Genomic DNA, 15,287 nt, shown 5'->3' with positions numbered 1-15,287 from the left:
ATCGACTTGCCACTCAGTAGAAGGAATTCTAGGCCCAAGATATAGAAACCTCCATACCTGAATCATTGGAAAAGGTGTAGAAAAGACTCTAAAACTATTGAAATTTTCAGAGAACCCTTGTGACCCTTTTGGAGGTCATGATATCAGGACTCACTGTCCCCTGAGTCTTGTTTTGTAATACAGAGAGGGACCCACAGTTACATAGTAAATTGACACCTGAGACTTGTTTTATTTTCAGCTAGAAGTGGAAAGGAGAAATATCTTTCACTGAAGCAGAGAGTAGAGGTATAAGTGGGGAAGACAAGGTAAAGAAAGAGAAAAGAAAATAATCCATTTAGAGAAGACTTGCTCTTGGGGCAAGCCCTGGACATATAGTCATTTATATATCCTATTTCAGGACACATTGCATGCTTTACTGTAAGTAAGCATTTAATGATTTGTCTTCCACATACTTTGCTTCATTAAAGAGATCCAGTTCTGCTGGCATTTTGTTTCATGGGATCCCAGGCCCTTAGCATAGTCCCTTAGTAAAGTATTTGTGGAATGAATCAGTCAATATGTCCTCAAAGTCAGTACCCTTCTCAAATCAGTTACCTGCTTTATACCATAACTGAGATTATATTATCATAGTGTTAGGACTCAAAGGGAAATATGATCTCGATTTTAGAAGTTGGCGTCATCTATTTTATCACCTCATCCAATGTAAGAATTCATGCTTTAAAAGTACTGGTAATCTGGCCTCTGTTTGAGCACTCCTCGTATCTTGAATGCTCTACTTGATGAGTTAAGTCATCCAGCATACGAACAGCTATAATTTCTACAAAGTACTTCCTTATAGTTGCCTTCCTGAAGCATGTCACCCATTGGTCTTAGCTTGAGCTGATGGAACTACAGAGAAAAATATTTGAGTTTCAAATACCCATGTTTGCACTTCACATCTTTGTAGTCCATTATCACACAACTGAAGTCTACTTTTCTTCAGGAAAACATCTAATGTTTTTTCCTAAAAATCCTGTGAAAATATGTCTAGTCCCTTCCCCATCTTGTTTATTGATGTTTGTACTTGCTTTTGTTTTCTAAAATACTCCCAAAAAGGCAATGCTCAGAACTGGATCTAGTGCTTCTGACATGGTCCTTCTGAGACAGAATGAGACAACATACGCAAAAAAGGAAATCTATATTTCTATTAAGTATAATTGTATAATTCTTATATCATAAAATCTGCATGTGTTTGTTTCAAAAATAAAAATACAGAATAGTATAAATATACAATATTTTATATAGTAGAATATAGATATAGAGTAGTATGGAAAAAAAAACCTGAAGTCATTCAAAATAACCCATTACCCAAAGAAAAGTACTTTCAGATCCATTCATCTCTGCTTTTTATCTCCCTATATTGTGTGTATGTTCATTTGTGTGAACATCACACAAACATACTAACATATACACATAGTTTAACCTAAATAAAAACATAATGTTTTAAACCCCTGTTTTAAAATGTAATGTAAGCATTGGACATTATTACATAGTTATAAATTTAATTCTGCATCAAAGTTTGCAAACTCTTGGCTGACTAGTTAAATTCAGCCCGTAGACATTTTATTCCCCACCCTCGAGTCCCACCCCCGGGCCTGCACAACATCTGAAAAGCCTAGGCATGTTGCAGCTTCTCCTGAAAAGTGGACAGTCTGGTGATACTTGGTGTGCAGCCTTACCTGGATGTGGGGGAAGTTGAAGCGCAGGTACATCTGATGCCCTGGGAGGTGTTCTCCAGCGAGAGCTACATCGTTAGCGATTCCTGTTTGATGCAAACAGCCTGCAAGAACAGCCCCTCCCGGGTGAATTTGTGTTCCTGGAACATGATCATTTTAATAGCTGTAGCTCTAGGCAGTGGCTGTAGCACCATTCATTTCATAAATCCCCTTTCGGTAGACCTTAATGTTGGTTCCATGTTTCTCCTATTATAAATAGTGTTGCAGCAATTATCTTTTTCACCCAGTTGCTTGATAGTCTTATGATGAGGTCCCAGACTAGATGTGGAATTGTGGGGCCAAAGTAGACTTCGAGGTCTCAGAAATTGTTTTAGTCTTTTAAACATCATGAGAACCACAAAAACAGCCTTTATTTTTCATTTGCACTCTGTTAAGCAAACACGTGACCACTGTATATGTAAAAACAATTGTAAAAAATAGAGTTGTTCAAAAATACATAGTAATTAAATTAATATTTTATGGTAGAAAATTTATAAAATACAGAAAAATGTAAAGGAAAAATATAAATACACTTGCAGAACTTTGAGATAAATATTATCTTTTCCATTTTTGCATTTTCCCACTTATATGTGCATATATATTTATATAAACATATATTTACATATATGTTATGCATACATTATTTAATAAGGCTAAGATATACTGTTTATATAATTTTTATTTCTAGTACCTTTTCACCTAATGTTATCATGACAATTTCCCACATGATATAATATTTCGAAAATTTAAAACTTATTTAACATTTCAACATATGATATCACTTATTTAAACAATGCCCTATTGTTGGAAACAAATTATTTCCAAGTTTTTCTTTTTTACAAATAGTATTCCAATTAATGCTATGGTACCTAGATTTCTGTGAAATCCTTAGAATAAATTTCTACACATGTACGCACTAGGTCAAATATCCAACTCGTGCAGACAATTTTTTTAAAAATCTATATTCAGACCTTTACATTCACAACTATATTAAGTATATTGATTTCATTTGTTTTGCTCTTTTGTTTTCACCCTGTTGATAGATAGGTAGGCAGATAGAGAGAGAGAGAGGTATTTCTTTTAATTTAATACGTCTCTCATTGATCTTGTTGCCTCATGTCTCTGCCTCTTCTAAATATTTTTGCACAGTTTTGGCGTTAACTGGGTGTTTTGGCAAAAAGTCAGTTCAGTGTTCCTCAGATAGTTGTTCAATACTGCCCGCCTCTTCAGGTGCTGAAAAAGGAAATTCTAATGATTTGTTAACACTTGTTAATAGAGATAAGATTAAGGCCCCAATTTTCTTATGAAAGCTTACTACTTGGGGCTGGTTTCACAGAAATATCATAACATTATATGCAGTCAAGTTGCACTGATATTCCATATGAGGAAACAAAATCTGTGAAAGGATTTAAATATGAAAATAATTATGTAGGGCTTCCCTGGTGGCGCTAGTGGTTGAGAGTCCGCCTGCTGATGCAGGGGACGCGGGTTCGTGCCCCGGTCCGGGAAGATCCCACATGCCGCGGAGCGGCTGGGCCCGTGAGCCATGGCCGCTGAGCCTGCGCGTCTGGAGCCTGTGCCCCGCAACGGGCAAGGCCACAACAGTGAGAGGCCCGCGTACCGCAAAAAAAAAAAAAAAAAAAATGTAAATGATAAATATTATTTATTATTAAGTATAATTAGTAGTTGTCAAGCAGATTCTTTTCTGCCAAAGAGCCACAACTCTTTCAAAATGAATGCTTGCAATTAATAATATTTAGATAGCGGAAAAATGAGTTTTTCTCAACTTTTCTATCATAGCCTAGTTACTGCCAGGCAAACAACGTGATAGAATCAGTGGAAGCTTAAACAGGTGATAATCTCCTCTTGCTCTCCAATTTATCACTAAATGGCTTTTCTGTGGATTGCAATCATTGAAAGGTTGTAATTGTAGCCTTCTGCTATATTTACCAATAGAAAATTTATTTTTACATGGAGCGTGCTATTCTAATAAGTAGTGGGTTTTTCACAAACTTGTTTATCATTCACAATGATTAGGTTCCCCTTATTTGAACTGGTGCATAAAATGCCACTTATGGTTTTTTTTTTAATTTTTAAATTTTATTTTATTTATTATTTTATACAGCAGGTTCTCATTAGTTATCCATTTTATACATAGTAGTGTATATACGTCAATCCCAATCTCCCAATTCATCCCACCACCACCCTCCCCTCGCCACTTTCCCCCCTTGGTGTCCATACATTTGTTCTCTACATCTGTGTTCTCTACATCATGTATTTAAATGATTTTTTTCTCTCTGCCTTTCCTGTTAGTGTAACCGGAAATGGGGTCTAGCTGCTCGCCGCTCAAAAGCAAGTAAAGAGACAAGGTCGGTGGAAAGGAAAGTTTACTTTGTTTTGGGTGCCGGCGACCAGGGGATGTGGGAGGGAGGACGCCTGTCCGAAGGCCAACTCCCCGCACCCACCCAATCAGGGGGCAAGAGCTTTTATAGACGGAGGGAGGGGGCTACACGCAGAAACAGCACAGTCAGCTCTGACCGTCATCTTGAAATTGGTCATCGGTGGTCTGACCAGCGTCATCCTGATTGTTTTAAGCACAGTTAGTCTTCAGTCCCAGGGTCAGTTCGTTCTCATTTCTTTGAGGCCAGTTCTCAGAATTGTGAATTGTGGCGGCTTATGTCATGCCTACAGTCTGGTCATCATGTACTTAACTTCTTCACCTAGTGGAGTTTCACACAGCTCACAGGATATGGCTCAGAATATTATCTATAGCCATTGAGGAGGAACTAAAGGTCCTTAACTTTGCTTACTGATAAATTATTATTGTTTTGTCCTGTTTGACTGCTTTTATTTTTTGCTTCTGCATTTTCTCACTTCTCTGATCAAACTTAATTTTTGGCTAAAGATTTTTCACAGACAAAAAGCAGGCAGAGGACATGGTTAGGGGAAGGGATCGTAGGGTTCTGCTCTGTCTCATTAGGAGTCTCATTTAGGTGCATAGTTAATGTCTGCATCGCTTGGCCTCTGCTAGAAAAAGAGTGAGGTGCACAGGACGCCCACGGCCTGCTCGGAAAGCCTACAAACATTGGAAAGGGATGGCGGTATCTGCCACACCGTCAACCTGTTCTACTCGGTGTGCTACTGCTGTTATAGCACATGCTGAGCTATCAGTAAAAATCAGTCAAAGCATTCTGTGTGGTGTAGGGAGGTGTGGGAAAAGGGGTCATTCCAGTTGCATAAAGATGATGCATCTGGTTGGCAAGAGGGCCCATATTCATGTTTAATCATCTACGGAGCCTCTGTCCTCCTTCCTGGTCCCCGTTACTCATCTGTTCAGGTCTCCCTGCCTCCCTGACTGCCTCCCCCATCTTCCCAGCTGCTCATCTCTGTACTTGATTCAGATTATCTATGAGAGTCGGCCCTGAGCTGCAGGGCCTGATCTGTGCAAAAATGGTTTGGTCTGTCGTGAGCGGCACAAAACAAAACGAAAATCAGGAAACGAGTGAAAGCATCTGTGAGCTAAAGTGAAATAATTATACCTCGGTACCCTGTCTATAAAGATATATAGCAGACTTCCTGCCATATTATCACCCAGTAAGTGTACTTTTTTTTTCCTTTTAGGGAAGAGAGAATGCCTTTATGTCAATCTATTCATGCTTAAGACTCACAGTGCCTATTGTCTATAACTGTGAGATACAACTCGGGAAGGATATAGATGGAGTATTTGGCTTCAATAAAGTGAGTGGAGCAGGAAATGGGCCCTACACCTGGTCCTATTTACAACGAGTGACTTGTTAAAATGAGCATCTGTACCAGGAACAATTAATCAGCGTATGTAGCCATAAGGAAGGTGGAAAGTGCTGATCACATACATTGCTCAGGTGCTGTCGGAGAGATTCCGGGGCTGATGGAGGCTGTACAAGCCCTAGCATCAGATGGGAACAACTCTCTCCCCCACAAGCTAGCCCGCTTTCCCCCTTCCTAAAGGCAGGCCCTTACAAATGTGGTGTCTGGGGTGGTCCTCTAATTTTCCCTAATCTGTGTGTGGCTGTGGAATGAGATAGAGCTAACTTGCAAACAAAGGGTAGTGAAAATGACATGAGCTCTGGAGTGAGACAGAACTGCATCCAAATCCCATCCCTATCACTGATTTAGTTACGTAAATTGAACAAGTTCCTTAAATTCTCTGAACTGCAGTTGCCTTGTCTGTGAGGTAGAAATCGGGTCAGTCTTTACTGGGTTATTGTATGCATTATAAATAATATATATAAGAGGCCTAGCACGGCACTGACATAAAACAGACACTCAAAGTGATAACTATTACTGTAACTCAGGAAAACTACTCTGCCCAACGTAGGCAGTTCTAAAGTGAAACAATATATAATAAAACCTTATTCAGAAGAACTTATAAGTAGGCAGTGGATTGGGTAGCTATATCCTATGGCTAGGTCTCAGTGCATCAATTCATATCCAAGGAGATTCTCAACATGTAGTAGATGCAACGTATTTCCAATTAATGTCATCATAAGAACTAAACTTTTGTATTTCTTTGGTTTCTAAGAAATTTCCAACCTTAATAATACATTAGAGTACTTCTGGGTTTAGCTCATATTAAATTATAAATGCTGTCATTTTATACCTAAGATGCATGGTTCACTCAGTGCAGGTGGGGGAAAACTGAATGTTTTAGACTGGCTAACTCTGGCTTGCTGAAGTTCTGGTACACGGACTAAGTGGTGAAGCCAGTAAAGCTGATGAGGTTTCATTTCTAAATGTACTAGGACTAGGTCAAGATGCTAGTTTCCAACTGCATATATCCTTTCTGATGATGATCTATTTTTTTTTTTTTTTTTTTTTGCTTGAGTGTAAAGATATTGTTTTCTCTGTATTTTTGAGAAAATATTAGCTTGGCTGTCCCAAGCTAACATATGACGTTACGTTAGCTAAAAACTATGACGTTATGAAAGAGTGACTTCAGTGACTCAGTGCTTCCCACTTGGTAATTTCTCTCACCCTCAGGAGTAGCCTCAAATGCTAGCTCCCATCAGTTACTGGATGCCCCGTATTTTCCCAGCATCATTATAATCACTCCTATCATTCAGCACCTGTAATGAGCCAGGCTGCTTATCCATTTACAACCTTCACTGCTTTATATGTATTAGCTCAGTTTGCTACCTCTTGTCCCCCTCAAGCCAATATCAAATTGTTTATTAATTAGGTAAAAATGGTATTAACCACTTACATCAGGAAGGGCAAAAGGGTATCATCTTGAGTGCCCATTTTGAATGAGTGGTAATGGTTGGCAGAAGCACTGAATTAAGAAAAAAATTTAAGCTCTGTCCAGCCTTGGGGGGAAGAATGCTGTGATTGATTAGCAATGTCTGCCTTGGTTAAAAGAAAAAAGAATAGAAATAGGTTGAGTGACTTGCAGGACGGAAAGGATGGGGATTCTCGGGCTCAATTTCCTTGCTGTTTATAAGCTTCTTAGAGGCCCAGGTAATGTTTCAACTTTCCATCATGTTGCCACAGTGTTCATTTCCAAATCATTTATTTCTTCACTCCTCCATTTATTCCTGCTGAGTTCTCCTGGACTCAGAAACTTCACACACTCTATTCCCTTATGTTGAGCCTCACATACTTCCAAGTGGCTTCCAAGTGGCCTCCAAGGGTGGCCTTGTCCTGTTTATCCCGAGAAACTCCCCCAGATTAATATGTGTCGCAACGTCTTTCTCTTTTATACTATAGAACTTGTATGAATTTGTAATTGTTTGTTAGAATGTCTTCTTGTTAATTTACTGTTTCCCTCACTGAACTCTAAATTCCACGAGCCCAAGAACCACATCTCTCTTTTTGACAAGCCACCTTATTTATACCCAGGACACACATCTGGGAAAGAGTAGACATTTAATAAATATTTATTGAAACAGCAAATCCACTAAACTTTGGAGATTCAAACTTAATAAAACATGGATCCTGGCTTCACAGAACTCATATTGTAGCAGAAAGTTGATTAAGTAAATGATTATGATGCAATGTGATAAAAGAAACATAGATGTAAGGAAATATCACTGCGTGCCTGGATCAGGGGACAGGTGTCGGGGAAGCATTCTAAAAGTGATGTCAAGATTGAAGAGTAAGAAGTAAAAATGGACCTTTTAAGAAAAATCAAGCGCTGCAACTTGTGCTATTTGAATTTGATATGTTCCACCATTAAAGTTCTTTTTTAAATCAAGCAGGGTATATTAACATGCATCTGTAGTACTGCCGTAAAAGCATTTTAAAAGAAATATGGATGTCTTACCTACAGAGGCACACAATTAGGCTTTTCCCTCAAGGTATTCTTAGTGTTAACCCTTTACATTGCTTTTTACTTGATGTACCCACTAATTGTTCTGATCCAGTGGCCTTGATGAAATTTTTGATCATTTGCAAAAGTGTCCGTGGGGATTATGTGAGCACGAGTGTTTCAGAATTTTAAGTAGAAAATGGCTCAAGCATCTCCTACAGTTAGGGTACATGTGGTTACAGTAGAATAATTTAGAGAGGTGAAATTGGGTTTGTCTCTTTAGGTTTAAATATATGACTTGGGGGTAATAAAGGAAAATCATCACTAGCACAACAAGGGATATTTAAAATAAAAGATGGTTTTAGGTACACCACTAACTTTCTTACAGCGTCAGTGATAAATTGTTAGGTATTATATTGATGGTAGCAGGTGGTAACATGTCCCTTTGCAGTTGAAGCTTTTTTTAAAGCTTACCTTTATTTTTATTTTTTAACATCGTTATTGGAATATAATTGCTTTACAGTGGTGTGTTAGTTTCTGCTTTATAACAAAGTGAATCAGCTATACACATACATATATCCCCACATCTCCTCCCTCTTGTGTCTCCCTCCCACCCTCCCTATCCCACCCCTCTAGGTGGTCACAAAGCATCGAGCTGATCTCCCTGTGCTGTGCGGCTGCTTCCCACTAGCTATCTATTTTACATTTGGTAGTGTATATATGTCCATGCCACTCTCTCACTACGTCCCAGCTTACCCTTCCCCCTCCACGTGTCCTCAAATCCATTCTCTATGTCTGCATCTTTATTTCTGTCCTACCCCTAGGTTCTTCAGAGCCTTTTTTTTTTTTTAGATTCCATATATATGTGTTAGCATACAGTATTTCTTTTTCTCTTTCTGACTTACTTCACTCTGTATGACGGACTCTAGGTCCGTCCATCTCACTGCAAATAACTCAGTTTCGTTTCTTATTATGGCTGAGTAATATTCCATTGCATATATGTGCCACATCTTCTTTATCCACTCATATGTCGATGGACACTTAGGTTGCTAGTTGAAGCTTTTTTTACAAATAAGCTGGAGGGTTTTTTTTTTGGCTCGACTATATATTTATTCTTTTATAAGGCAGAGAGGAAGAAAGGGAGGGACAGACTAAGAAAGTATGGAGCATTTCCTTAAATCACATTTCAAATAGGGTACAGCGTAGTAAAAGACAAGAAGGTAGACTGAAAGGCAGCAGTAAATTTTTTTAAAGAACGTTTATAATTACATTACATCACTTGACAGAGCTGTAGTGCTTTTGTAGGCCTTTAAAACTTCCCCCAGACATGTTCATTCACCTTGATTCAATCATGTGCACAGAAGAAGTTCCTTGTTGGGCTGGTAAAGCAGAATCATATCCAGGCTCTAGCTGGATCCAAACACTATTGCAGTTCTGTACAAACCTGTGTGGTATGTACAGATAGAAACAATAATATGTAAACCTGTTCCCCTGTGGTACATTGATCATTTCCTAAACTTATTTCACCTGTACCCACCACCCCTCCACACACACACACACACACACACAAAGCACTAATACCCCTGTAAGATATATTAAATGTGTTGATTTGGATAACTAGAATTTGATGGACATAATTCCTCCAGCAAGAGGGAGTTTTAGGTAGAATGGAAGAGAAACTCATGGAAACGCTTGAATGGTCCTTTCCTTGATTCCACAACATGAGTAAGACTGATCGAGTCCCTTTAATATGCAGCATCCATATTGCATTTGTTCTTACATTTTATGCTGTAATTAAATACAGAGTAAAAGTTATTGAGTGAATATTAAGTTTATTGGGTAGCTGAGTTGATAACTGTATTTTATTTTTGTGCATTGGAAATCTATTTACATTTATATTGTAGGAATATGGCAATGCTCCAAGAAAAATGAGAAATTCACTGATAATTTCCCACCCAAAGAGAGCCATTGTTAACATTTTAATATTATATACTCTGTGTCAGTTTGTTTTTTTGTCAAAAATGGCATTTTATTGCTTGAATTTGCATTTCACTGATTATGTGATAAAAACTCCTTTTTAGGGCTTTCCTGGTGGCGCAGTGGTTGAGAGTCCGCCTGCCGATGCAGGGGACACGGGTTCGTGCCCCGGTCTGGGAGGATCCCACATGCCGCGGAGCGGCTGCGCCCGTGAGGCATGGCCGCTGAGCCTGCGCGTCCGGAGCCTGTGCTCCGCAACGGGAGAGGCCACAATAATGAGAGGCCCGCGTACCGCAAAAAAAAAACAAAACTTCTTTTTTATTTAATTTTTCTTGAGGTAACATTGGTTACCGCCTCTCAGCTCGAAATTCACTCTTTTGTTACTTGCTCTGTGAAAACTGCTGTGGGTCCTTTAAATAGTTTTTCCTTGGCCAGCTCCTGTGATGTTAGGCTTTACTAATTGATGGCACTTGAGGAAGGTATTGCTTCGTGATGCCCCGGTGCTTGCTGGGAAGGCTCTTGGTGGCGTCTTCAGCGCCCACTCACTCCGGCAGCTCCGAGGGTGTCCTCAGCCCTGCTCCCGGGGCTCACAGCTTCTACGGTAGTCGGCTTCAGCAGTGCGCAGAGAGAGCAGTGGACGACAGCTACCGTCAGCTTCTATCAAGCAGTTTTGGAGTAGCGCCTCAGGTGAGAAATCTCCCCGTGCATAGTCTTACTGGAACCCTAGAAGGTGGATTTCCAGTAACTTACAGAGGGCCTATTTCCAGAAAGTTCCACCATGAGACACCACAGCAGCTTCTTTACCATCCAGTGAGCCACAGTCATGCTCTTTTCAGCCGGGTCTGGACCTCAGTCCTGTGGGCAGGGAGGAGGAGGTCTTCTTTTCAGCTGGAGGGTTAGCGGCTCTCCTTATTTCTGCTGTGTGTTTTGGCGTTCTCTTTACTTGTCCCTGGCCATTCCTTCCTTACTCTAATCCTCTTTCATAATTAATAGTTTTTTCATTACACTTTCCATGCTCAAATTACTGTTTGTTTTTCTTCTGGTTGGACCCAGAATAATAACTAAATATTCTAATATTAGTGTGTATTGTTTTGTTTTAAAACCCGTTTTTCACATTTTTTCGTTTCTACATCATTATTTTAATGGTTTCATAGTCCATGTAGTAGTAAATACTTCATGCCTATTATTACACAGTTTATAATATATAAGTTTTCATTTTCACAATTGTAGGCAATGCTTTAGTGAACATCTTGGTACACATCCTTTGCTCCTATCCGTAATGGTTTTCATTAATTCTCAGTCATTTGGACATTTTAGTCAGAGGTAAATGATGAACACACCACGTAAAGTGCTTTGTATATTTCCAGGGGAATACTGAACATATTATTTACTGCCATAGCAAAACATCAGAAAAAAGTGAGGAAATCATAATTTTTATTGTCTTCTGCCAGACTCTCATAGCAAGAATCTGAAAAATCTCTGGTGAAACACAATTGAAACTAGATTTGAGATTGAGCCATTAAATCCCAGTTATCACCAATCACTTCTGGCTGCTTCTGATTAAACACTTTCTTTGTGTTTACGAATGGGGAATCCACCTCATGGAAAGAAGTAAATGATTCAGAATAGTTTGGTCGTTCCTGGGAGAGAGTGCTTTGACAAAGCAAACGGTTTACCTGAATGTCTTAAGCAAACCGAGCTTGGCTGATTTCCTGTGCTTACAGAAAAGAACCGCTGTAGCTTCAGCTGGAAACCCTAAGCCACTGATTCAGTGGTTGTTTTTTTGACGTGCCTGCGTCACAGGTATAAACAATCTGCGATGTTGAGCTAAACATACCTAAACTGCTGAGGATCTTTCAGGTTAATTCAAACCAACAGGGAATGATCCTGACTGGCAACAATAGAAGATTCTCTCCCAGCAGGAGCATCCCTGCTGGGAGAAGGGGGCATCCCTTCTAGATCACATATGCTTCAGGGACTGCTTCTGCAAGCGGTCGTCTTAATTGAATGTTTGTTTCTGAATGTTTGTTGCTCACAGATGTTTCTAACCGATACTGTTGAGCCTTTTGGTGGTTTCTAAAAGAGGCTATGTTAATCTCAGAACAAGGAGATGCAACATATATGACGTGTAATCACACTATAATGATAAAAATAGACACATGCCATCGTTGTTGTCATGGGCGTTATCAACAACATAACACAATCACTGTAACTTATTGGGCACCTGTTATGTAGACAACATGTCTCTTGTCCATGGATTAGTGTAGTTAATCCTCACAAAGCTCTTAAGAAGTAAGTACCAATAATATCCCCATTTTACAGATGAAGACACTGAGGAAGAGAAAAGTTAAGAATTTGCCTATGATCAGTTATCCATCTGTTCAGCCAGTGCACAAATTACACTGCTCCACTCGAAGATCAGGTGAGTACAATGGCCTGAGCACCATGCTTTACTGCTTCCCACATGTTTAGGAGCTAAAAGAAATCAAGTAGTGGACCTTAAAGAAAATCTTCCTCTACCTTCGTTCAACTCTTTTTGCTTTCCTTTTGGTGGAGTCTGTGAGAGACTTAATGGATCATGTAGAATTATCAAGTTAAATGACTGCATTTTTCCCCTTAATTGACCATTTTGAACTGAATTGCTTGGATTTATCAGATTTTTTGTAAAGCAGTGTGGTCTGCAATAGGTATTACCAGCCTCTTTCCCACCATCACTACACCTGACAAAATTCACACTTAGGACATTCTATCATGTGCTTATCCAGAATTAGTGCACAAAGCTGCATAAGTAAAAATCTATAGATTATGCACAGTTTCTTCCAGGCCAGCTGCTGTGCCTCCCACTCACCCTAGGGTCTGCAGTTAAGGACCTGCAAGTCTAGAGAAACTGAGAGACGTGTTGGCTTGGCCAATAGATCTTGAGCACCTATAAAATGCAAGGAGTTGGATCACTGTGGTGGACTTGTCGGGGATTTAAAAATAATAAGACAGCCTAGGAGACAGGCTTTGATACCACTGACAAAAATACACTTCAATTACCAGGCAGTGAGAAAAGGAGGGACGTGGGTAGAAGAACATGTCAGCAAGGTGTGCTGCATGTGGCCCATCTTCAAGTCTCAGTTGAATTCTACTTTTGAAATGTGGGCCACTTGTGGGAAATTCTGTACCATGAGGGTTTTGCTTAATGTTTAAAAAGTCTTACAAAAAGATGAATAGGAGACATAGCAGGTACCAAATCAGAAAGTTGTGTCTTGTAAACAGGGGGAGGTCAATCCAACCTCAAATCCCAAAATATATCAATATCCTGTAATAGAGAAGCAGTATCAGGGAACTTTCTGTTTGTTTATTAGTGGCAGCCTGGCATAAAATCAGGATAATTCAGCGTTTAAAATCCCTACTTTGTTTGAATTTATAACTAGTATAAAGACTTCTAAGATGATATACATTTAAATGTTTTCTGCAACAAGTTAGACAGGATCACAAATTCACATGACGCTCAAAAGAACACTCAGAAATATTTAATGAAAACCTTCATGCTAGTGATGAGGAAACTCTAGCTCAAATAAGAAGGGACTTGATCCATACTCAAGCAAACAAATCTGTAAAAGAGCTGTAATCAGAAGTATCCAGTTGTCCCACCTCCTAATCTTGTGATCCATCTGCTTCACCATCAGTCAAAATACCTGATTCTTCGAATAAAGAACTTTGGCTTGGCTTTATAGAGTAAGATTAAAAGAAAGAAAAAACCAAACACTTAGGCAAAGGAACCAACAGCCAAAATGAAGCAAATCTGGGATTTTTTTTTAAACCAGCGTTGTCTGCATTGTTATTTTGGGCTCAGAGCGATAGCTTGATGCCAAATTTAAATGGAAGGCATTATCTACTCCATATTTATAAATCTTTAGATTCTGCATGTGTCATGAAAAATGTAAGTAAATTTTATAATAGTAAGGTGTGTGGGATTAATTTGTATTCTATGTTGAAAAGCTCCACGGTAGGCAATTAATTCATGAAACACCAGCGATTGCTGCCTTAAGGGCTACATTGCTAGATAAAATTACAGACCTCAAATCTTATTATTACACTGGTATCTATTTTTTGTGTGGTCTAGGGAATATATCATCTTAAATTGAATATTTACCTAATCAGTAGGCTAAGGGTATCTTCTGGGTTCTGCCCCCTTCGACTCTAGAACACATTGTCTAGTTGTGAATATTAATATGCTGCTTATATACTTAGGTACTACGGCTTACTGTTTTCACTGCATGGCACATTTATTAAATGATGCTTGTATGCTATACTAGTATAAACTAGAGGGGATCTAAATGGAGCTTGGTAAAAGTTGTATAGCCTTTCTATTAAACAATGATAAAGTAAAACAACTGATAGAAATAAAAGTTTAAAACAACAAGCCATAATAAAGTATAAAGTATTGGGAAAGATATCAAATACTTAATTTACATAATTTTCAAGTAATGCTTTTCAGGATTTTTACTGAGAAACTTGTAGTTGCTTCCACAAACATAAGTGTTTTTTGGTTTTTTTGTTTGTTTTGTTTTGTTTTGTTTACCAGGTCTTACTCTTGAAATTGTGACTGTAGTTCTAATCAATGTTTTAATAACAGCTCTCTGTTTTTGATCGTCACATTAGACAAGAAAATTTTAATCATTTTTACGATCATTCAAAAATTTTCAAGCCAGTGTTTTTAAAAGAATCTAGTTTCTTCTCTCTTTGGCACACAAAACTCATGGCAGTATCATCTGATGACGTGTATGAGACTGATTTCGTTCCAAGTTGGGTTGCTTTTATAAGGTATGTCCCAGTAATGACGGTAGAAGGCACAGACTGTGGTAGAGCCTTCACATCCACTAGGCGGTCATATCATCTTTACATGAAGACAGAGATGGGCGGGTAACCACCTAAACCCATGCTGACAAGGTCTCCTGGGACTCCCGCCCCTGACCTGCTGTATCTTTGCTCTGGATCATTAGTTCTTGTAGCAATCCTAGCAGTCTCTTGTTCACCATGAGCATTGGCATACTCGCCGCTGGCTGTTGCACAAGTGGATGCCCGCTGGTTGAATGGCGACAGAACTTTGATGGACCCATGGGTGTGGCGTTTCTCACTGTGTCTGCCATCCGAGACCACTTTTGACCTTTCGTCTGACTCTGTCTCTCTTGGGTAACCTTCCTGGGAGACCCTACAGAGGCTATTTGTGGCTGAATGTGAATAGTTCCAGGGTTCTGGGTAACCCAGGCTGTACCAGGCAG

At 39.2% G+C, this 15,287-nt stretch overlaps 1 protein-coding gene across 3 annotated transcripts in view; it reads left to right on the top strand.

Annotated features, from left to right (window-relative positions):
- The window catches only part of GRM7 (glutamate metabotropic receptor 7), an 843,150-nt gene that overhangs the window by 65,751 nt on the left and 762,112 nt on the right, over positions 1-15,287 (top strand). The gene's annotated exons all lie outside the window — the stretch shown is intronic.

This window comes from Phocoena phocoena, chromosome 10 (assembly GCF_963924675.1).
Source record: "Phocoena phocoena chromosome 10, mPhoPho1.1, whole genome shotgun sequence".
Taxonomy (NCBI): domain Eukaryota; kingdom Metazoa; phylum Chordata; class Mammalia; order Artiodactyla; family Phocoenidae; genus Phocoena; species Phocoena phocoena.
This window is presented reverse-complemented; position numbering and strand designations above follow the sequence as displayed.